The sequence below is a fragment of the Pongo abelii genome, chromosome 4 (genome assembly GCF_028885655.2).
Source record: "Pongo abelii isolate AG06213 chromosome 4, NHGRI_mPonAbe1-v2.0_pri, whole genome shotgun sequence".
NCBI classification, from domain to species: domain Eukaryota; kingdom Metazoa; phylum Chordata; class Mammalia; order Primates; family Hominidae; genus Pongo; species Pongo abelii.
Window position 1 is genome coordinate 2,940,648 of NC_071989.2, and position 23,179 is coordinate 2,963,826.

The window sequence follows — 23,179 nt, forward strand, 5'->3', positions numbered from 1 at the left end:
TTTGTCCTAATGCTATCCCTCCCCTTGCCCCCAACCCTCTGACAGGCCCCAGTGTGTGATGTTCCCCTCTCTGTGTCCATGTGTTCTCACTGTTCAGCTCCTACTTATGAATGAGAACATGTGGTGTTTGGTTTTCTGTTCATGTTAGTTTGCTGAGAATGATGGTTTCCAGCTTCATCCATGTCCCTGTAAAGGACATGAACTCATTCTTTTTCATGGCTGCATAGTATTCCATGGTGCATATGTGCCACATTTTCTTTATACAGTCTATCACTGATGGGCATTTGGGTTGGTTCTAAGCCTTTGCTATTATAAATAGTGCTTCAATAAACATACATGTGCATGTGTCTTTATAGTAGAATGATTTATAATTCTTTGGGTATCTATCCAGTAATGGAATTGCTGAGTCAAATGGTATTTCTGGTTCCAGATCCTTGAGGAATTGCCAGACTGTCTTCCACAATGGTTGAACTAATTTACTCTCCCACTAACAGTGTAAAAATGTTCCTATTTTTCCGCTTCTCCAGCATCTGTTGTTTCCTGATTTTTTAATGACCGCCATTCTAATTGGCGTGAGATGGTATCTCATTGTGGTTTTGATTTGCATTTCTCTAATGACCAGTGATGATGAGCTTTTTTTTTATATGTTTGTTGGCCATATAAATGTCTTCTTCTGAGAAGTGTTTGTTCATATCCTTTGCCCATTTTTTGATGGGGTTGTGTGCTTTTTTCTTATAAATTTGTTTAAGTTCCTTATAGATTCTAGATATTAGACCTTTGTCAGATGGGTAGATTGCAAAAATTTTCTCCCATTCTGTAGGTTTCCTGTTCACTCTGATGATAGTTGCTTTTGCTGTGCAGAAGCTCTTTAAATGTAATTATATCCCATTTGTCAATTTTCACTTTTGTTGCCATTCCTATTCGTGTTTTAGTCATGAAGTCTTTGCTCATGCCTATGTCCTGAATGGTATTGCCTAGGATCTCTTCTAGAGTTTTTATGGTTTTAGGTCTTATGTTTATGTCTTTAATCCATCTTGAGTTAATTTTTGTATAAGGTTTAAGGAAGGGGTCCAGCTTCAGTTTTCTGCATATGGCTAGTCAGTTTTCCCAACACCATTTATTAAATAAGGAATCCTTTCCCGATTGCTTGTTTTTGTCAGGTTTGTCAAAGATCAGTTTGTTGTAGACGTGTGGTGTTATTTCTGAGGCCTCTGTTCTGTTCCATTGATATACATATCTGTTTTGGCACCAGTACCATGCTGTTTTGATTACTGTAGCCTTGTAGTATAGTTTAAGTCAGGTAGTGAGATGCCTCCAGCTTTGTTCTTTTGCTTACGAATGTCTTGGTTATATGGGCTGTTTTTTGATTCCATATGAAATTTAAAGTAGTTTTCTCTAATTCTGTGAAGAAAGTCAATAGCAGCTTGTTGGGAATAGCATTGAATCTATAAATAACTTTGTGGAGTATGGCCATTTTCACAATATTGATTCTTCCTATCCATGAGCATGGAATGTCTTTCCATTTGTTTGTGTCCTCTCTTATTTCTGTGAGCAGTGGTTTGTAGTTCTCCTTGAAGAGGTCATTCAAATCCCTTGTAAGTTGTATTCCTAGGTATTTTATTCTCTTTGTAGCAACTGTGAATGGGAGTTCACTCATTATTTGGATCTGTGTTTACCTATTATTTGTGTATAGGAATGCTTGTGATTTTTGCACATTGATTTTGTATCCTGAGACTTTGCTGAATTTGCTTATCAGCTTAAGGAGTTTTGGGGCTGAGACAATGCGGTTTTCTAAATATGCAATCATGTCACCTGCAAACAGAGACAATATGACTTCCTCTCTTCCTATTTGAATACGCTTTATTTTTTTCTCTTTCCTAATTGCCCTGGCCAGAACTTCCAACACCGTATTGAATAGGAGTGGTGAGAGAGAGCATCCTTGTCTTGTGCAGGTTTTCAAAGGGAATGCTTCCTGCTTTTGCCCATTCAGTATGATATTGGCTCTGGGTTTGAAATGAAAACATGTATTCTTTAGTTATTAATATCAACTTTAAATGAAACCTCTAATTTTGTTATAATACCAGGTCTTCCAACAATACAACTCCATTTACACTATCTCACCTCCTCAACATGCATACCTTTTATGCTACTGTTGTACAATACTTAAATTCTACATATATTTTAAACCACCAAGACAGATTGATTGTTTTAAGCAGTAACTATTTATGTAAAAACACACTTCAATATTGCCCTTAGCATGACTCTGTCACTAATTGATTTTCTCCCATTTTATTTGTTTGACGATGTCTTTCACCTTCCTTCCTGAAGACTCCTCATTCTCAATATTTTTCTTAGTTAGTGACTGCTACTGTGACAGTGTTAAGATTTCTATTGTCTTGGCTCATGTAAGACATCATTGCATTTTATTTTCGTTTCCACTGGTTCTATGGAGAACTCAGCTGAGTCCAAATGCTATCTCTTTTGAAGGAAATATGTCAGTCTACCTGTCTGGGTTTAAGAGTTCCTCCCTATATTTGATTTTTAGAAGTACTACTGTGATGTCCATAAGTCTCCTTCCTTTTCTTATTTTTAGTGGGGTTTTCCTCATTTATCCTGTTTGAGATGTGTGCAGCTTCATGGATCCTTAGCAGGGGGTCTTTTGCCAGTCTTGGAACATTTTCAGTTAAAATATTTTTTGAACACTTCCACAAATTCTTTCTTACCTTTCCTTCTGGATTCTAATTACAGGTATCTTTTACTTTTACACTATGCTCCATATTTATCTTAATTTTTTCTGTACTTTTTATTGCTTTAACCTAGATATTTTATACAGACAAATCTCCCAGTTAATGAATCTTCTTTTACTGTATATACATCTTTTAAATTTATGATTTTATAAATTATATATTTGTTCAATGATACAATATTTATTTTCAAGATATTGGCCTCTAAAATCTCGGCTGAATTTCCCATGTTTTCAAACAGTCTTCCTTCTTTCTTCCCTTTTATTTATTTAAAAAGAAATTTTCCTACCTTTATACTAGTCCTTGATTGGAGGGCTGGGCTAATACAAGCTACCTGATTATAGTCAAATGAATCAGAAAGTCAACAGAAAAACAGAAGTGTGGTGGTGGTAGTTTTGCTCAAGATGACTCAACCAAAAGAGGCAGAGTCAGGGACTGCACCTAAAACAAATTTCTTACACCAATTTTCCCCTTAAAAACAAATGTGGACTTGTCACCACAAATCCCTTTCAAGAGGGCAGGTGAGGAATCACTGGCTGTGTCCCAGGCCTCATAGGAACACCAGTGCATAGAATAGTCGTCTTTGGTGGTAGGAAATGACAGACTTTCTATCAGAGCAGCTTTTATTAAATCACAAATATAAAGTAAAAAATTAAAACCAAACGTCAAACCCTACATGTGACAGGGTAGCTGGCTCCAGGAGCTTAATGATTAAAGAAGAGAGAGTGTGGGCCCAAGGGTTTTCTTTGAAGGAGAGAAGTAACTGGTGTAAAGGCCCTCAAACTCTCAACTCAGCAGCCAAAAGGAGGCACAGATACCAAAGACCTCAAGCATTTTCTGAAGGACAGGAAAGGAGTGGGGAATAATATTGGGCTCCTGGGTCTCACACACATGGCATGACTCCTTATGCTGGGGGGTGCACTCATTTCTAAGCCTATCTTGGAACTGGCAGGTGTCAGCATGAGAACTATTTAAAGATTTGAAAGCATTTAATGATTTTATCCTTTGCAATGCCTGCTATCTTCATATATTTAAAGTATTTCCATCATAAAAGCAACCAGATGGCATTGCCAGGATGGACATATAGGATGAAGCACCATGGAAAGGTTCTGAGAGGGCCTTCGTGGAAGTTCACTGCTGAGCTTGAGCTCTGTTGGGTTCCGGGGCGGGGACTCAGATACAGGGAGAGTTTGACCTTCCAGGGATGCTCCCTGACTGGGGGCCATCAGTGCTGGTCTCCAGGTGACTGGGGACAAATCCGCTGTTGGCACCAGTGATAAATTGGCTGTGCCAGCTCCCTTCCTTCATTCCCAGGAAACTCCAATAAACCGGGGTGGGGACTCAGATACAGGGAGAGTTTGACCTTCCAGGGATGCTCCCTGACTGGGGGCCATCAGCGCTGGTCTCCAGGTGACTGGGGACCAATTCGCTATTGGCACCAGTGATAAATTGGCTGTGCCAGCTCCCTTCCTTCATTCCCAGGAAGCTCCGATAAAGGTTGTCAGCTCCTGGAATGCATTTTTTAGTACAATTACCTATTGCCTGTGGGCGGATGTTTTAATTTCAACCAACTTAGAGGACACTATCATTTAAAATACTGATCAATTCAGACCATCCTGTATAATACGTAATTTATAAGAAATGAACTTCTAACTTTATTAAGCAATTTGATATAAAACCTGTAGGGCACATTCTTGCCATTTCTATATATAGTAACTGTGAGTAAGAGCAGAAGACAGGGTCAGGAAGTGAGTGTTCATTCAGGTAACCTGGATGACCCTTACAGCACTGAGAGGAACCTCTGCTCTGTGGCATCTCCAAGGATGGAAAATTGGACATTCAACCAGTGTTTTGGTTTGTGGGATGAAACGTTAGCAATTGCAAAAACTTTGACTAGGAAGGTTTCATGGGCAAGCTTGGTAAATTGTTCCAGGGCTAAGAAACAGTAAATACTCTTGTTGAAATATTTCGCTTTGCTCAAGTTTCCCCTAATTTTTGACACCAGAGACATTAAACAAACATGTTCTAACTGCATCTTTTCTCAAGGCCTGGCTATATACACACAATATTTCTGCAGTGTTGCCCTTGTCTTTGCATATTTACCCCCAAAAGCCAGTGGACATCTGTGAAAATGAATCCCACACTGGGAAGCTACTGTAACACAAACTTCGCTCAGGAAGTCAGATGTCTGCAAACACAAGAATGAGCCTATGTTTCTCAGGTTTAAAATCACGTTCAACTGCAGGTTGATTTCCCTTTGCAGCATCCTCTGCAGGCTTTGTTAAGATGATAAATGCTTTCCAGCCTGCAGTGCTTAGCGAACACACGACACATATGAACACACGCTGTAGGCTTTCTAATCTTTGTACAGCGTATATTTACATTATTAATTTCTTTCAATATTTCTGTATAATGTAGTATTTCTTTAATGATTTAACCTGGATATTTTCTCTAAGACTACTTGCCCACATCATTACATATTTATGATAATAATATATCATTTTGTAAGCTGTGTTTTTGATATTTGTTTATCATTGTAAATAATGACACAAAATCATCCCACATTACAGGGGGACAGCAAGTACTTTAGAACACTAGAAAAACCAGACCGTGGAGCCCTGCCTTTGAAATATGATTTAAAACAGAATTTATAATGTCGCAGAATTACATAAAACTGTGTGAAATTGTGCAGATAATCATTTAAATCTCTCTACATGAAAAGATAATTGCTCCAGAAATTAACTGTACCTGGGGTTCATTCATTTGGTCATGGCTAGTTTCTTATGTAGTGATGATTTGATATCAGAGCTAATTAAGATCGGGTCAGAGTTGGTGAAGGTCAGACATTAATGTGTGGGATCATTGAAATGATAATTATAAACAGATCAGGAAGCCACGGTCCTTTATAAGGGGTTATTAGATAATTACTGTGAGAGTGAACGGCTTACTGTAATAATGGATTATCGACTACTTACAGCGTTTTAAGGGTGAGAGTGTATTCCTTCCTCAAGGACTAAAGAATAACGTTGTTGAAACTCAGAACTCAGTAAATAATGTAGAAGAATGGTAGCTCCACCCCATTTTCCCCTGAAAGGATTTTTATTTTAGGGGATGCCTGTTATAACTGATGTCCTTGCTGTCCTGTGGACAATGATGGCATGTCTTGAGAGGGGTAGGGAAGGAAAAATAGGATTCTCTATTGTTAGACAAGGAGAACAAGGAGATGAGGAAGGTTTTGCTTTCCTCTCTGGTTCATTTATTTATAAGCTTTCCTGAATACTGGAAATCCATGAAAGCACAGGGTAGAATGAAAGCCGTTCAGCCCATTTGGCATCTTCAGGATACAGGTGCATTTCACCCTGGTGTGCCTTTCACTGGGAACACTCCGACAATGCAATGACATGAGCTATCGGTTAGGCTAACAGACACTGGGCTGCAGAGGAGTCCACATTCAGGAGGGGATTATGTGGGACAACTCTTTTCTCATCTGAAGTCCTGTGGTGGACCCCTGTTCACAATGCCTTTGCTTCACGTCTTGCCACAAAGGTGGGCTTTCCAGAAAAATGAGCTCATACATATAAAGAAATATTCAGGCTCCCTTTAACATACTCTCTGACTGAAGTATTCACAACTTTGATAACATGGCCACAATTCCTTCTGAGTCTTCATCTTCTGTGTAATAAAAAGCAGCAACTTTCAATGAATGATATTTATGATGTGCATCAGGAAAGCAATTGGAAAACATACGGAATGTCGTGTTTTAATTCTTTTTCCACCTTGTTAAAACAATCTGTCTTTAGCAGAGATTCCAGGGTCAACCTCGAATTTTAAGGGGTGGGATGGAGTTGCTTTTGTCATCTTTGTGGATGCTTTCTTCAGTGCGGGAGGGGCTGGCACTGCCTGGGCGCCTGTTGTGGAAGGGCAGAGACTGTTGGTCGTTAGGGGCTTTCTGTCTGCAGGGCCCAGAGTGTATGAGCATCCACATCTCACCTTGACCCCTAGTGACCGGGGACACTGCTCCCCATTGGTCTTGACCTAATCACCTTCAAGTCTGCCTTATAGCAGAGTCTTGTTTCTCTCCCATTTCCCCCTTTTTTTTTTTGAGACAGTCTCACTCTGTCACCCAGGCTAGAGTGCAGTGGCACAATCTTGGCTCATTGTGACCTCCGCCTCCTGAGTTCAAGCAATTCTCATGCCTCAGCCTCCTGACATAGCTGAGATTACAGGCATGCACCACCACACTCAGCTAAGTTTAGTACTTTTAGTAGATATAGGGTTTTGCCATGTTGGCCAGGCTGGTCTCGAACTCCTGATCTCAAGCAATCTACCCCCCTCAGGCTCCCAAAGTGCCAGGATTACAGGGGTGAGCCACCATGCCCAGTGCTAATTCTGCTTTCTCTGTAGGTATGCTTAGTGTTTCCAGTAATCAAAGGAGGGTGAAAACAGCAGTGAACGGAGGCACAGGTGATTGGGAGTACACTCATTTGCCTTGGTCTGTACATTGGTTGAGAAGAGTTGGTTGCGTATGGAAGAGCATGTGGCAGTCTCCATCATCTGTATTCTTTTGAGGTTGCCCAGAAGGAGAAGTCATCTTTAGCTGGTCAAGGGAGGATTCCACCTCTAGAGAAGGTCCCTTGAACATTTGGCTTTGAAGGTACCTCCTGCTTGTGATTTGGGGTGCTCTTCCAACTGCCAGAGAAGGCAAAAACATTTCTCTCTAAGAAGGAGGCTTCATCTAGAACAGGGACATCCAATCTTTTGGCTTCCCTGTGCCGCCTTGAAAAAAGAAGAATTGTCTTTGATCACACATAAAATACACTAACATTAATGATAGCTGATGAATGAGCTAAAAAAAGAATCTCAGAAAAAAATCTCATAATGGTTTTAAAAAGTTTATGAGTTTGTGTTGGGCCACAAAGTTGTCCTGGGCTGCATGCAGCCCATGGGCCACAGGTTGGACAAACTTGAATAGAAGCATGCTTTGCTGGAAGCTTCTCCATTATTGAGAGTCTCAAGAAACAGGACTGAAGGAGGCTGGTGTTCTTGACCAGGTCATCTGGACAGCCACAGTTCCACCAAGGCAGGCCTGGAAAGAGAACTACACCATTACGATGCAGCTCTGTCTGTGAAAGATAATGACTCACCTACCAAATAATTCAGAAGGTTAAAATCTGAAGTTTAACTGCAGTGTTTAAACCCTGCTTTCAAAACAGCACCCCAGAATCTTTGCACCTCACTATGTGGTCCAGGGTGAAAAGGAAGGGCAGGGAACATCACATGACTCAAGGTGAACCTCTTCCAATCACAGGCATAAATACTGGTGCTTTGACACTGTGGTTCCTGGGTCAACGTGATGCTATTGTGACTTGTTCATGATTTTTTTAGTTGACATATCATAATTATACGCACGGGATACAATGTGATATTTATATATGTGTAAACAATATATAATGAAATCATGGTAATTAGCATAGTCATCACCTCAAAAATTTATTATTTCTTTGTGTTGGGAACTTTCAAAATCCTTTTTCTAGCTATTTAAAAACACACAACAAATCACTGTTGACTGTAGTCACCCTGCAGTGCTAAAGAACGCTAGAACTTATTCCTCCTGTCTAGCCATGCTTTTTGTGTTCCTTACAAATCCCTCCCTATCTCCCCTTCCCACTACCTTTCCCCGCCTATAGTAACCACTATTCTACTGTCTATTTCTATAAGAGCAACTTTGTAAGCTTATACACATGAGTGAGAACATGCAGTATTTGTCTTTCTATACTTAGCGTCTTTCACTTTCCATAATGTCTTCTAGGCTTATCCATGTTACTGTGAATGACAGGAATTCATCCTTTTTATGGCTGAACAGTATTCCATTGTGTATATATACCACATTTTCTCTAGCCATTCATTCATTGATAGACATTTAGGTTGATTTAATATCTTGACTATTGTGAATAGTGCTGCAATAAATATGGAAATGCAGATACCTCTTTGACATACTGATTTCCTTTTCTTCAAGTCCCAGCAGTGGGATTGCTGGATCATATAGAAGTTCCATATTTAGTTTTTTTGAGGAAACTCAATACTGTTTTTCATAAGGCTTCACTAATCAACATTCTCATTAATGGTGTACAAGGGTTCCACTTTACATCCTCGCCAACATTTGTTATTGTTTGTCTTTTTTATAATAGCCATTCTAACTGGGGTGAAATTATATCTCCTTATGATTTTGATTTGCATTTTCCTGATGATTAGTGATGTTGAGCATTTTTAAAATATACTTTTTTGGCCATTTATGTGTCTTCTTTTTAGAGATTCTTGATTAGTTGCCCATTTTAAATTGGATTGTTTGGCTCTGGTTTCTCTTAAGTTGTTTGAATTTCATGTATATTCTAGGTATTAATCCTTTGTTGGATGAATAGTTTGCAAATATTTTTTCTCATTCTGCAGGTTGTCTTTTCACTGTATTGATTATTTGCTGTGCAGAAGATTTTTAGTTTTATATAATCCCATTTGTTTATGTTTTGCTCTTGTTTTCTGTGCTATTGAGATCTTTTCCATGAAATCTTTGCCCAGACCGGTGTTCAGTGTCTTGTGTGTTACCTATGTTTTCTTCTAGTAATTTTATAGTTTTGGGTCTTTCATTTAAGTCTTTTATCCATTTTGAGTTAATTTTTATATATGGTGAGAGTAAGTGGCTTATTTTCATTCTTTTGCATATCGATATCCAATATTCTCAGTACCATTTATTGAAGAAATTGTTCTTTCCCCCAGCGTGTCTTGTTGGAATATTTGTTGAAAATCTGTTGACTGTAAATATGTGAATTTACTTCTCGGTGCTCTACTTTGTTCAATTGGTCTGTGTGTCTGCTTTTATGCCAGTACCATGATGTTTTGGGTGCTATAATTGGTATGTCTGTTTTTATGCCAGTACCATGCTGTTTGGGGTACTATAATTTGTAATATATTTTGAAGTCGTGTAGTGTGATATCTCCAGTTCTGACCTTTACTCTGATCTTCATTATTTCTTTTCTTCTACTAATTTTGGGTTTAGTTTCTTCTTGCTTTTCTAGTTCCTTGAAGTGTACAATTAGGTTGTATATCTAAAATCTTTACTTTTTGATGTAGGTGTTTATTGCTATAAACTTTGAAAAGTACTGCTTTTGCTGTATTTCATAGGTTTTGGTATGTTTTGTTTCTATTTCCATTTGTTTCAGAAAACTTTTAAATTTTCTTAATTTCCTCATTGCTCAGAAATGCTTTAGCTATTCAGGGTCTTTTGTGATTCCAGATAAATTTAAAATTTTTTTTCCTATTTATGTGAAGCATGCCATTGGTATTTTGATAAGGATTGCACTGAATCTGTAGATTGCTTTGGATAGCATAATCTTTTTAACAATATTAATTTTTAATACACAAACATGAGACCTCATATTTTTGTGTACTCATCTATTTCTTTCACCAGCATTTCTTTCATAGTTATTATTTTAAAGATCTTCCACTTCCTTGGTTAAATTTATTCCTAGATATCTTTTTTGTAGCTATTGTAAATGAGATTGCTTTCATGACTTCTTTTTCGGCAGTTTATTATTGGTATATAGAAATGTTACTAATTTTTGTGTGTTGATTTTGTGTCCTGCAACTTTACCAAATTTGTTTATTAGTTCTAAGAGTTTCTTGATGGAATCTTTAGGTTCTTTCTATATGTCAGATCATGCCATCTGCAAAGAGAAACAATTTGGCTTTCTCCTTTTCAATCTGGATGGCCTTTGTTTCTTTCTCTTGTCAAATTGCTCTGGCCAGGGGAGCACTATGTTTAATAACAGTGATGAAAGTGGACATCCTTGTATTGTTTCAGTTCTTAGACAAAAAGTTTTCAACTTTTTCCTATTCAGCATGATGTTAGCTGTGGACTTGTCATATATGCTTTTTATCATGTTGAAGTATATTCCTTCTGTATCTAGTTTGCTGAAAGTTTTTATTATGAAGAATGTTGAATGTTATCAAATCTTTTTCCTGCATCAATTAAGATGATCGTATAATTTTTACCCTTCATTCTGTTGATGTGATGTAGCACATGTATTGATTTGCATATGTTGAACCATCCTTACATTGCTAGGATAACTTCTTGATCATAGTGTATTATCTTTTTGATGTGTTGTTGGATTTACTTTCCTGGTATTTTGTTGAGAGCTTTTCTATCTATGTTCATCAGGAATATTGGCCTATAGTTTGTGTGTGTGTTTGTCTTTGTGTGGTTTTTGTGTCAGGGTAATTCTGGCCTCATAGAATGAGTTTGGCAGAATTTTCTTCCCTTCAAATATTTGGAATAGTTAGAGAAGAATTGGTGTTAGTTCTTCTTTAAAAGTTTGGTAGTATTCAATTGTGAAGCCATCGGGTACCTGGTTTTTCTTTGTTGGGAGACACTGTATTATTGATTCAATCTCATTACTTACTGTTGGTTTGTTTAGGTTTTCTGTTTCTTCTGGATTCAATCTTGATAGCCTATATGTGTCCAAGAATTTATTCATTTCCTCTAGGTTTTCTAATTTGTTGGCATATAATTGCTTATAATAGTCTCTGATGAGCCTTTGTCTTTCTGTGGTATTAGTTGCAATATCTGCTTTTTTGTTTCTGATTTTATTTAGTTCTTTTCTCCTTTCTTCTTAGTCTAGCTAATGGTTTGTCAATTTTGTCTATGTAAAAACACTTTTTATTGTATTCGTTACTTTGCATGCTTGAGACTTAATTTTGTTTATTTCTACCCTGGTCTTTATTATTTTTTTCTTATACTAATTTTGGGTTTAGTTTCTTCTTGCTTTTCTAGTTCCTTGAGGTGTACCATTAGGTTGTATATCTGAAATCTTTACTTTTTGATGTAGGCATTTATTGCTAGAAACTTCTCTCTAAGTACTGCTTTTGCTTTATCTTATAGGTTTTGGTATGTTTTGTTTCTACTTTTATTTGTTTCAAAAACTTTCAAATTTTCTGAATTTCTTCATTGACCCAATGATTGTTGAGGAGCATGTTGTTTAATTTCCATGTCTTTGCCCAGTTTAAAAAGTTGTTATTGATATCTCATTTTATTCCACTGTGGTCTGTAAAGATACTTGACATGGTTTTGATTTTTAAGAAAATGGTTGAGACTTATTTTGTGGCCTAACACATGATCTATTCTAGAGAATGTTCCGTGTGCTGCTGAGAATGTATGTTCTGTAGCTGTTGGATGAAATATTCTATAAATGTCTGTGAGGTCCATTTGTTATATAGTGCTGCTTAAAGCGGATGTTTCTTTGTTAATTTTCTGTCTAGATGATCTGTTCAATACTTACAGTGAAATGTTGAAATCCTCAACTATTATTGTATTGGAGCATATCTCTCCCTTTAGATCTGATAATATTTGCTATTTGTATCTGGGTGCTCTGGTGTTCCTTGCACATTTATTTACAATTGTTATATCCTCTTGCACAAATCCCTTCATTATATAATGCCCTTCTTTGTCTCTTTTTACAGTCTTTGACTTAAAATCTACTTTGTCTAAGTACAGTTAAACTTTGGAGATACTGAGGGTTCAGTTCCAGAACATTGCAATAAAGTGAATATCACGATCAAACAATCAAACCAAAGTTTTTCTTGGTTTTCTAATACATGAAAGAGTTATGTTTACTCTATACTGTCATCTATTAAGTGTGTAATAGCATTATGTCTAAAAAACATTGTACATATCTTAATTAAAAATTACTTTATTGCTAAATGCTGCTAATGCAAAGAAACAAAGATAGCACATGCTGATGGAAAAGTAGAGCCAATAGACTTGCTTAGTGCAAGGTTGCCACAAACCTTCAATTTTTTAAAAATTCAGTATCTGCAAAGTACAATAAAGTGAAACGCAATAAAACAAAATATGCCTGTACAGCGACTCCCACTTGCTTTAAGTTTCTATTTGCATGGACTATCTTTTTTCTCCCTTATCTTTCAGTTTATGTGTATTTTCACAGGTGAAGTGTGAGTTTCTTGTAGTAGATAGTATATAGTTGGGTCTTTTAAAAAATCCATTTAACTAGTCTACATTTTTTAAATTGGATAATTTAATTTATTTACATTCATGTTTATTATCAATAAGTAAGAACTTATTGCTGTTGTTTTCTTAACTGATTTTTCTGGTTGTTTTACATATCATTTGTTCCTTTCTTCTTCTCTTATTGTTTATCTTTGCATTTGGTGGTTTTCTGTAGTGATAACGTTTGGTTCTTTTCTCGTTCTCATCTGTAAATCTGTTCTAACAGTGAGTTTTATACTTTCGTTTTTCTTTATGATGGTAGTTATCATCCTTTCACTTTCAGATGTATGATTTCCTTAAGCATTTCTTGCAAAACATGTTTAGTGGTGATGATTTCTCTCAGTTTTTGCTTGTCTTGGAAAGACTAATTTTCATTCATTCTGAAAATAGCTTTGCTCGGTATAGCCTTCTTAGTTGAAAGAATTTGTTTGTTTGTTTGTTTGTTTTTACACTTTTAATATACTAACCCAATCTCTTGGCCTTTAAGGCTTCTGCTGATAAATCTGCTGATAGCCTAATGAGAATTCCTTTAAATGTGACTTGATGCTTTTTTCTGGTAGTTTTTAGAATTCTCTCTTTGTCTTTCACTTTTGGCTATAACATATTTGGCTATAACAGTTTGACTATAACATGCCATGGAGAGAAAATTTTTTGATTATATATGGGGAATTTTCAGCTTTTTTGATCTGGTTGTTCATATCTCTGCCAAGATTGGGGAATTTTTCAGATATTATTTTATTAAATATCTTTACTACAACTTTTTCTATCTCTTCTTCTTCAGAAGAATTTTGGCCATTTCCCAAAGTGAAAATATTTGTTTGCTTAATGGTGCCCCATAAGTCCCATTTAAAAAAAAAAAGTTTCTTTACATTTTTATTTTTTATTTTTTTTGTCTGATTATGTCATTTCAAAAAGTTTGTCTTCAAGTTCAGAAATTTCTCTTTTTACTTGATCTAGTCTGTTCTGTGAGGTCTCAATTGTATTTTTTATTTCATTTGTTGAATTCTTCACCTCAAAGGTTTTTTTTTTTTCTAATAGTTCCTATCTCTTTATGGAATTTCTTATTCAAAACATAAGAAATTTGATTTCCTGATTTTGTTAAGTCATCTACCTGTATTCTCTTGTGTCTCCGTGAGTTTCCTTAACATTATTATTTTGAATTTGTTTTCAGGCATTTCATAGATTTTCTTTTCTTTGGGAGTATCTTACTGGAGAATTATTGTGTTTCTTTTGCTATGGCTTTTTATTTCTTTTCGCTTTTTCATGTTTCTTGAGTCTCTATGTTGATATCAACACACCTTGTGGAACATCTACTTCTTTCAATTTTATGGGGTAGCTTCCATAGGGTAAGACTTTTTCTTAGAGATGTGTTCTACAGCATCTGTTGGGTAGCATGCTTTGGCTTTCATTCTGAGTGGGTACATTATATAGTCTCTATGTATTTCTTTGGCTATAATCAATGTAATTTCTTTGGCTGTTATCAATGTCAGTGGTGTCTGTGAGTATCTTAGTGGCCTAGAATGTAGGTATTTGTGGAGGCAAGACTTTGCTGGGGAAAGGGGCAACCAGGTAGGCCAGTTCTCAGGCCTTGGGTGAGTGCATGCCAAGTGTGATGGCTCCACTGGTTGTGGGGTCAGGGCAGGATCATTGGCAGTGGGGGCCCCAGTCAGGTGAGTAGTTGGACCCTGGGAAGCACATGCAGTCTGTGATGGCTTTACCAGTTGAAGCGTCAGAGTCACCACTGGTGATGGGCATTGGGCGGCCAGTCCTCAGTCCCTGGAGAGCACACATGTTAGTTTCCTCAGTCTTGGGGGTGGCCTCCCCACTGTTTTTGACTGCTTTTTTTTGTTCGGGAGGGCAATGAGGGGGTGCAAGATGCTGTGTGGGCTTCAGCGCCAGAGTCACAGTTGTACTTCTGGATCTAACTGGAGTTGTGTAATTATAGCCTGTTGTGTGGGTTTAGTGAGAATAAGTCAGGCCCTCAGAAATGTGGAGATGCAGGGGCTATTAACTCCTAGGACAGGATGCATTCTAGCCATAGTTTCTGTTCCAAAAATGGCATTGTGCTGTGGCAGCTTGGATCCCGGGTAGTTGGGGGTGACTCAGTGTTAGTTCATTCCCTGGAGTGATGGAGCTGTGTGGACTCTAGGCAGCTCTCTACACTGGGCTCAGAGCCTGTGAGGGTTGAGTGGCCCTGTTGTAGCTAAGATTGCAGGTGTCCATGGTGGTAGTTGAGAGTTCTGGAGATCTCCAGCTTACCTTTTCCAATCAGGGGGATTCCCTCTTGGTACCAAGCTGATCTTGGCTGAGGACTTTGCTTCCCTCTCTACGGTGCCATCCTGAGTTTCTGTCCTTCAAAGGGTTTTCATCAGTTCGTTGCTGAATTCCAGTGTTCTCTCTCAGACACCACTCAAAATGTAGTTACTTATTTGTTATTTTGGTTCTTCTTTGTGGAGACATGAGTGGTGGGCATCTCTTTAGCCATTTTGATGACATAATCAATGACGTGTCTGGTTTTGGGAGTCTCCAGATCAGAGGGACGTCTTTTTGATGGCTAAAAATAGGAAGCACCTAATGCCAACTTTTATGCCTGTCAAGAAAAGAGGAAAACCTGGATTGTTGAGGTCCAGGGTGTCCCTCTTTCCTTGTATAAATGGTACTCAGAAAGCCACAAAGGAAATGAAAGACAACTCTGCTTGAGGTTGAAGAGGAAGGCTGAGGAGGATGAGTTGAATATTTACTGCAACCTGGAGCCCCTAGTGAAGCCACTGGCCCTTCTGCCACCTTTTCGCCACACAACTTTATTGTTTAAATATGACACCAACCTCAAAGGTCAACGTTTGCAGATCTTCCTTGCCGGGACTCACACTCTGCTGTCTTGGAACCCAGCATTTCTCAGGGAGCCTGGCAAGGAAAGGCCATGCCAGTCAGTAATCTGGCTGCATATTTGCAAGAAGATCAAACAAAATGCAATGTTTGGGATAGCTTTTCTCTTTCTGTGTGGTGTGCAGAGGATGAAAAATCACCGTAGCTTACTGTGGCAAGAAAGAATTTGCGTATATGAAGAAAATGTTTCTTGGGGAATTACATTTCAGGAGTAAGCAGGTCATATGGTACCTGGATTTTGGGCCTGTTGGCTAAGAGTCCTGGCTGAGTTCACCACCTTGAAGCCACAATCTGGGTCACAAAACTGCATGCCTCATGAGCAAAGGGCGGGTGTATGTAGGCAGGCTGTATAAGTGTCAGGGTGGAGACAAACTATCTTTGTTTCTAGAATCTCAGAAAGCATCTTGGGAAGCAGAGTTCTTTGTTGCCAGAAGTCAAAAAAACAAGATCCAAGTTGACTATGACCTCTATGCTCTATTCAGGAAGGTCTGTCAAAACTACACCATCCACCCTCTAGCTGGCTTATTCCTGTGCATATAGAATGTCTGTGCTGTGTCTGATCAGAACCATTCCCTCTTCACTTTCTAACACATTTTCCAGGCAGGCGAGGATCCCAGATGAGAACCAGAATATCTGTGGACTTCGGGTATCTGTCTCTGCTAGAGACCTGACCATGTCCTAGCAGTTCACTCACAGGGGCCAAAAAGTTACGGAGGCCATTTTTAGTCTCCGAGATAAATGTGTTTTCTAAAATGTTTGTGCACTGCATCTTTGATCTATGTTTCAGGTCACCAAATTGAAAACACCTTGGCATGGATTCAGAGAGAATTGTAACCTAGAGTTAGCCTTTCAAAGGCTGTGACCTAAGTACCCAGCAGTAGCCATGTAATGGTTTGTAGAGAATGGCATGGAGCCTGTATTAGTCAGGATTTTCCAGAGAAACAGTATATTGGCTCACATAGTTACAGAGGGGAGAAATTTTACAGTCTGATGTCTGTAAAGCTGGAGACCCGGGGAAGCTTCTCCAAATCAGGAGGCCTGAAAATCAGGTGACTGATGGTTTCAGCCCACATCTGAGTTCAAAGACCCAAGAACCAGGAGCACCTGTGTCTGAGGGCAGGCTAAGATAATTGTCTCAGTTCAGAGAGAGCAAATTCCCCTTTCCTCTGCCTTTTTGTTATATTTGCATTCTCAACAGATTGGACGTAGATGTCATCTACATTGGTGAGGGTTGGTCTTTCTCACCTCATTCCGCAGATTTAAATCCTCATCTCTTCTCAAACCCTGACAGATACACCCATAAGTAATGTTTTACCAACTATCTTGAGCATTCGTTAGCCCAGTCAAGTTGACAGAATTAACTATCACAGAGTTCACTGAAAATAATTCAAAATGTTTGTCTATAAAAGGGCATGTCAGCTTTTTAGAAGCATTGAAGTATTTATAAAATTCTGTTTTGCACCCACCTAATGCAAGCATTTTCAATTTTTTTTCCCAGAATATTTGGCACAATGTAGACAACTTCTGAGCACTGGGGAATAAGCCTACTCCTATCATGTGCCCTGGGGCATGGATCTTCTGCCCTGGCAAGTTTTATAACATTTTAATCCTTTCCCTTCCTCAACTGTGTGATGGTGACCACAATGCATCAGGAAAGTCCTTGTAAGAAAGACCCTTCACTATCTGGCTTGATGTCACCAAGATGTGAAAGTATAAAAACAACACAATGTCAAGTTATCATTCTGGGAAGGAGTGAGAGCTGTGCTGGGCAGCTGGAGAGGAGGCGGGTCAACCTCTTGTTGACACCCTTCTGCCAAGGTGAGGCTTTCTTGGTAATTCTCTTGTCCCAAAAGAAAGGACATACAGAAGCAATTGTTCGAGACCTGTGCTTTTTCTTCATGCAAAGAAAAGTGAGTTGTGACAGATCACCCTCACATAAGTGAAAATAAATGTGGTTTTTACAGTAACATTAACAAAAATTGAAAATAAAAAGGATCATTAGTCAAAATGCAGGTGACATAAAGTATCATACTAAATGATTGATGAAGCAAAAAATATTGTAAGAATCTATTTTACCACAGCATGGGGCATTTATTTCTCTACTTGGAGAGTTCATGGGGAGTAATAGGAGTTTCCCTGAGACACTTACCTGTCTTTTGATGTTTACTGAATGTGTTTATTAAAACTCGCATCACACTTTCAGTGGAAATCATTTTTTTCTTGATTCACTTCAAGTGATCTCAGGCATGGAAATATGGAAAATGTTATATGAAGTTTTATGGAAATTGTTATATAAAGTTCCATACACAAATCACTGAATTATTTACTTTGTTGCAGCCATTTCTGGAGACAAATGGAGTTTCCCAGCATGTGTGGCTCCTACAGGTCCCTGGAGGCCAGCTGGGCAGAAAACGTGGGAGAAGCCGTGGAGAACCCACTGCTGGGCTGGCTGTCTGCCAACATTCACTGCAGAACCAACATGATGTTTTCTGCCTAATTAGCAGTGATATAAAGAGTGACTGAGAGAAATGTGGGGGTCTCAGTGTCTGAGAAGGGGTCCCCCACTTGAATTGGACAGACCCCACTTTCCTCCTTAAATTCATGTGCTTATGTGTCCACCCCAGGTGTCCTCTTTGCCTCTAAACAATTAACTCCAATAAACTAAGTCATAAAACCCAATGCTTCATTTTTTAAATTGTGGACATATTATTATGAGTATTTATTACATGTGTGTGCACACCAAAATGCAGGTGGGGATGAAAAATGTGGCTAAATGCAACTCCATCTCTGGAAAAACTAAACCAGGTTAAAATGAAGTCCTATTTTAGTCTTAATTTAGTTTTAGCAGCATGTTCTTTCTGTGGCAGACACTGGGTGGTCAGTGGTTTAGTGGCGGGATCATTTCCTGGCCATCCGCCCCTGAAATTCCTGGGACCAGTTATGCACCAGCAGCTAACTGGACAGTTCCAGTGCTCTGCTTCTCTGTGGGCCTCCATGGAACAGCATGTGTCTACTTTGCAGAGGGCCTATGGGACGGGCCAGGCCAGCTGATGGTCTCACAGAGACAGGCTTGCTCTGAGTCCATGTGTATTAGTCTGTTTTCATGCTGCTGATATCCAATACTGGATGATTTATACAGGAAAAGGGATTAAATGGACTTACAGTTCCACATGGCTGGGGAGGCCTCACAATTATGATGGAAGGTGAAAGGCACTTCTTACATGGTGGCAGACAAGAGAAGAAGAAAGCTTGTTCAGGGAAACTCCCTCTTTAAGACCATCAGATCTCATGAATCTTATTCACTATCATGAGAACAGCATGGGAAAGACCTGCCCCTATGATTCCATTACCTCCCACCAGGTTCCTCCCACAATACCTGGGAATTCAAGATGAGACACAGCTGAACCATATCATCATGGGAGGGACAAGAATCTCTGCAGACTGGCTGGGCTTCCTAGTTAGCCTTAGCTTATCCCTGGAGACTCCAGAAGCAAAGAGGGCACATACCTTGATGTCCTCTCAACTCCTGATTCCTTTTCCTCTTGAGTTTAGAAAGTGTATGAGGAGTGACATCTCCCTTTACTCAGTTTTGGTATCTGATGTAAGACTTAGCTATACCAAATTAGCTTCTCTTAGGGTTTTCCCACTTTTGAAGTCTGCTGATGATAGACCTTTTATTGAGGAGAGTATGAGAGTCAAAAATTCCAAATTCTATTCCAAATTCTATGAGAAACCCAGGAGAGCATGGAGGAAAATAAGAGCAGCTACCATTTTCTGGTGACAAAGTTTGTCCCAAGCAAGAGAATAGAGGCTTTACCTACGTTATCTTAGGTCCAGGTGCTTGGGGAAGTCTAAGGAGGCTTCACAAGTTAATGGCCTTAGCTCTGAGAAGAATGGTTAAACAGGAGGATGAAGGACAAACGAAACCAAGTGAGCAGAGCAGGAGACAGGAGCTTACCCTTAGCATCCTACTCCTGAGTCAGGCCAAGCCCTTGGGCACTGGCTTTCCACTGAGCTTCCTAGGATGCTGGGATGGCTTAGGAGGCAGAACCCTGCATTAGTCCAGCTCTAACAACAATGTTCTTGTGATAGAAATTCCTGAGTGTCCAAAACACTTTGAAAGAGTTGATAAAATGTTTATATTAGAGCTCAAGTCTTTCTTGCTAAAATTTTATTCACTCAAAATCAAATTATTTTGTTACAGTTGGAGACTGAAATTTGGCAAAAATTGGCCAAATATAGAGTGGTATTTGGATGTTATCTTGAAATTCATATAATTTAAATCATTCTGTCAGGGACCTTTAATAATTATTGCAGCTCCAAAAAGACTGTATGGTTCCAGAAAAACGAGGAGTGAGTTTGTGCACATGGTAACATTGATGCAGGATTTTTTGCTCCTTAGTTCAGCTAAAATCCTGGTTCTTGTCTCATGACCAGGAAAAATTCGGCACACAGACACATTTCAAGGTGAGGAGGGCAGAATTTATTAAGCAAAATAAAAGCTCTCAACAAAAAGAGGGGACCTGCATGCAGGTTTTCCACCTCACAAAATCGGACACCAGGTTGCCACACACAAGTTGAAGAGGCCGAACTCCTCCCCAGCATAAGGCATGATTTCCTAGGGGCTCCACCTGCTCCGCCAGTGCACATGCTGGCATGCCCAGGTAAGCCATAGGTAGTATCAGAAAAGGCAGCGTTTGATTGGTTAAAAGGCATTATTCAGAAAGAATCAATTGGGAATGGGCGGGCAAACAGAAGCAGTTCTTCCTCTGGGTCGGGGGTTTCATCCAGGGCCAGCAGTCAGGTGTTTCAGCCCTCATGCTGTTTCAGGCTTAAAGGTGGTTTTCATGAAGAGTAACTGTTCCCTATCTGCCCAGGCATTTGTCTCCTTCTGCCTCTACCAACATGGACAATTGACTTCCTATTCCATCATTCATTGGTCCATGCTCCTTTTAACCCAGAGTAAAACAAAGCATAGCCTTTTATCAAGGAGACCTACACAGAGATGCCCAGCATTTTTCACAGTGTGTTGTAATGAACATAAATACTCTGGACTCACAGATTCAATTGCCAAATAAATTTGGGAGGAGCATCCTATGAAAGTTCTGTCTTAGAGATTCATAGTGCAGGCCAGCATACTGAAGATATGAATCCCTGTAATATATAACTAAGTAATTTTGTGAATCTCCTCATTCTTCTAAATTCTTTGACAGTGGAACACTTACTAATATAAAACATAGAAACTCCACAAAATGGTCTGTTTTTAAATTGCACCCTAGGTAATAGCTTTTATTTTTAAACCTCCCCACTGAATGGGAAGGACTGTGTTTACATCAGTTTTTGATAGCTTGAGCACATTTCTAAGTGTTAGAACTCTGACACGAAATGATCTCTAAAATCTTGTAATTCTTTCCTTGGGGTTTCCACAGCAGGAAATCTCTTGCTGATTCCAGCCAGGTGGCTCCATGGGAGAATTGTTCTTATGAATTCACTTTGACTTTTTATTTAGAGACATTTAAGCCACGTGACTATGTGCTTCCTTTATCATTCTACAAGAAACCTATAATTAAATATACTGTGAGAGGTTTAACCCAGCCAAGCCTTAACTGGAGCAGAGCTTTGATACTGAGCAAGGCAACCAGTTTCATGGTTACCAGACCACCTTAATGTAAATTAAAAATTTCAGCCATCCATGAGGAGAAGGAACTGCAACCATAAACTCACAACAAAAGCAGACGAAAATTTGTATGTTGTTATTTGAAGATTGATGATAGTTTGAATTCAATTAGGAAAAGTTACACATTTCCAAAGTAGCCTTAGCAGACATTTATAATGCTTCTTTATGATTTTAACAATAAATGTTTTATGTGGTGCCACTTCTTGATGTCTAAAATTTATTCTGTGTGTTTTTAAGCTTACAGTTGTCAACCTTAAATGGTAATCTAAGAAATCCACCAATGGGAGCTTAAATGTTGAGTTATGATGACTTGTCTAGAATCAATAGATATTATAAAATCTCTCTGTGTGTCTTTCTTTCTTTTTTAAATAGCTACAGTGTTTTTTATTTTTTTAACTTGGAATGATAGAAAGAGACAGCATTGCCCAATAAAGACATTGGGTTGAGGACCCCAGTTCTTCTGGTCATGGGGTTGCCCCCCAGGCCTGTTCCAGGGTCTAACGTAGGGGCAGCCCACCCACTTCCTGTTCACATGTCATCTCTCAAGGTGGCACAGGAGGCAGGAGGCCTGGATTTGCTTCCCTGTTACTATTTACTAGTGTTGTGATTTTGTGCAGAAAGATCCTCTTTCTGAGTCTCATTTTCTCGTTTCCAAAATGTGGGTAGAAATACACTCTTTCTCCTGAAAGGTGGGGGCAAAATCAAGTGATTTTATGACTCTCTTGTCTAGTTCCATGAGCTGTAATATTATTGAAGAAATTAGATGAAATAAATTAGACCAAAACTGTAAACAGTTCATAACTGGCTTAATATTTCAACTCTTGGAACATATAAATTCATATGTACAGTTTGCTAGGCCATGCCTGCAAAGGTTCTGCTGTTGGAAGCCTCCTCCCAGATCTCAAAAATATGCTCTGCTTCCATTTAGTTCAGCTTTCCTTTATCTGAGTCAACAATGGCAGAAAAAGGTGAAATAGTGTCCCTTCAGCAGCTGAAAATTCTGCCTGTCTATCCATTCCCATTATCAAGTCCCTATTTAATTAAGGAAACACTTTCAAAGTGGTGTATCTACAAAGCAAAATGCTTTTATAGTGCAAAGTTTGGGTTCCTCCATGATTGATTCTTTATGTTTGATTGATGTATATTGAATTGGAGTATTCTGAAACCTGTAAGTCACTCATCAATCCTCTTTTTAGTTTCAAGGGCTGTAGCCTCAGAAAACTGTATCAATGTCTTCTGAACGGCCATCAAGCTCAAAGCCCTGCTCATTTCTTCAGGAAAGCTTATTAACAAATACATTCAGCACAGCTTGCAGGAAGCGACAAGTTTCACGTAGAGTACCATGGCGTCATTATGCAAGTGTCTGTCTGAGCATGGCCAGTAAGAGAACTGGTGGTTTTGGCCCATGAGAGAGCTGGGGTTCCTAGAAGTTTTTGGAACGCCTGGCCATGACATTGGTTGGAGTCTGACTGGGTCCCATGCAGAAGATGCCACCCTCTGCTGAGCTGACATCTTTGTGTTCTGCTAGGAGGCCCAGGAATTCATAAAAGAAAAGACCTAAGGCACTTGAAAATTTCGAAGGTAAAACTGTCACCCGTACAAATCAAATCAAAATTAATAATGTTTTTCTGACTCAATGCAAAAGGCAAAAACACCAATTTAGTTGTTTCTGCGGCTGCTTTTCATGCAGTGTTTTGGAGTTACAGATCTCACGTGTGGTTGAAAACCGGTTACTTTCCTGTTGGCTGAAACTCAAAGGCATTTGTATGTGTGCTAAAAACATTTTTTACTATGCACTGTGTTGGAAGTTCCTTA

At 38.9% G+C, this 23,179-nt stretch overlaps 1 long non-coding RNA gene across 9 annotated transcripts in view; it reads left to right on the top strand.

Annotated features, from left to right (window-relative positions):
* The window catches only part of LOC129059321 (uncharacterized), a 44,088-nt gene extending 25,351 nt beyond the window's left edge, over nucleotides 1-18,737 (top strand). For 5 of the 9 annotated variants that reach the window (XR_008525111.1, XR_008525119.1, XR_008525113.1 and 2 more), the window contains 2 exons: nucleotides 17,186-17,505; nucleotides 18,025-18,737. This is a non-coding gene — a long non-coding RNA (uncharacterized LOC129059321). The remainder of the gene's footprint in view (nucleotides 1-17,185; nucleotides 17,506-18,024) is intronic. The other 4 variants (XR_008525112.2, XR_008525117.2, XR_010139909.1 and 1 more) reach the window with 4 other exon arrangements.
* Nucleotides 18,738-23,179: the final 4,442 nt, after the last annotated feature.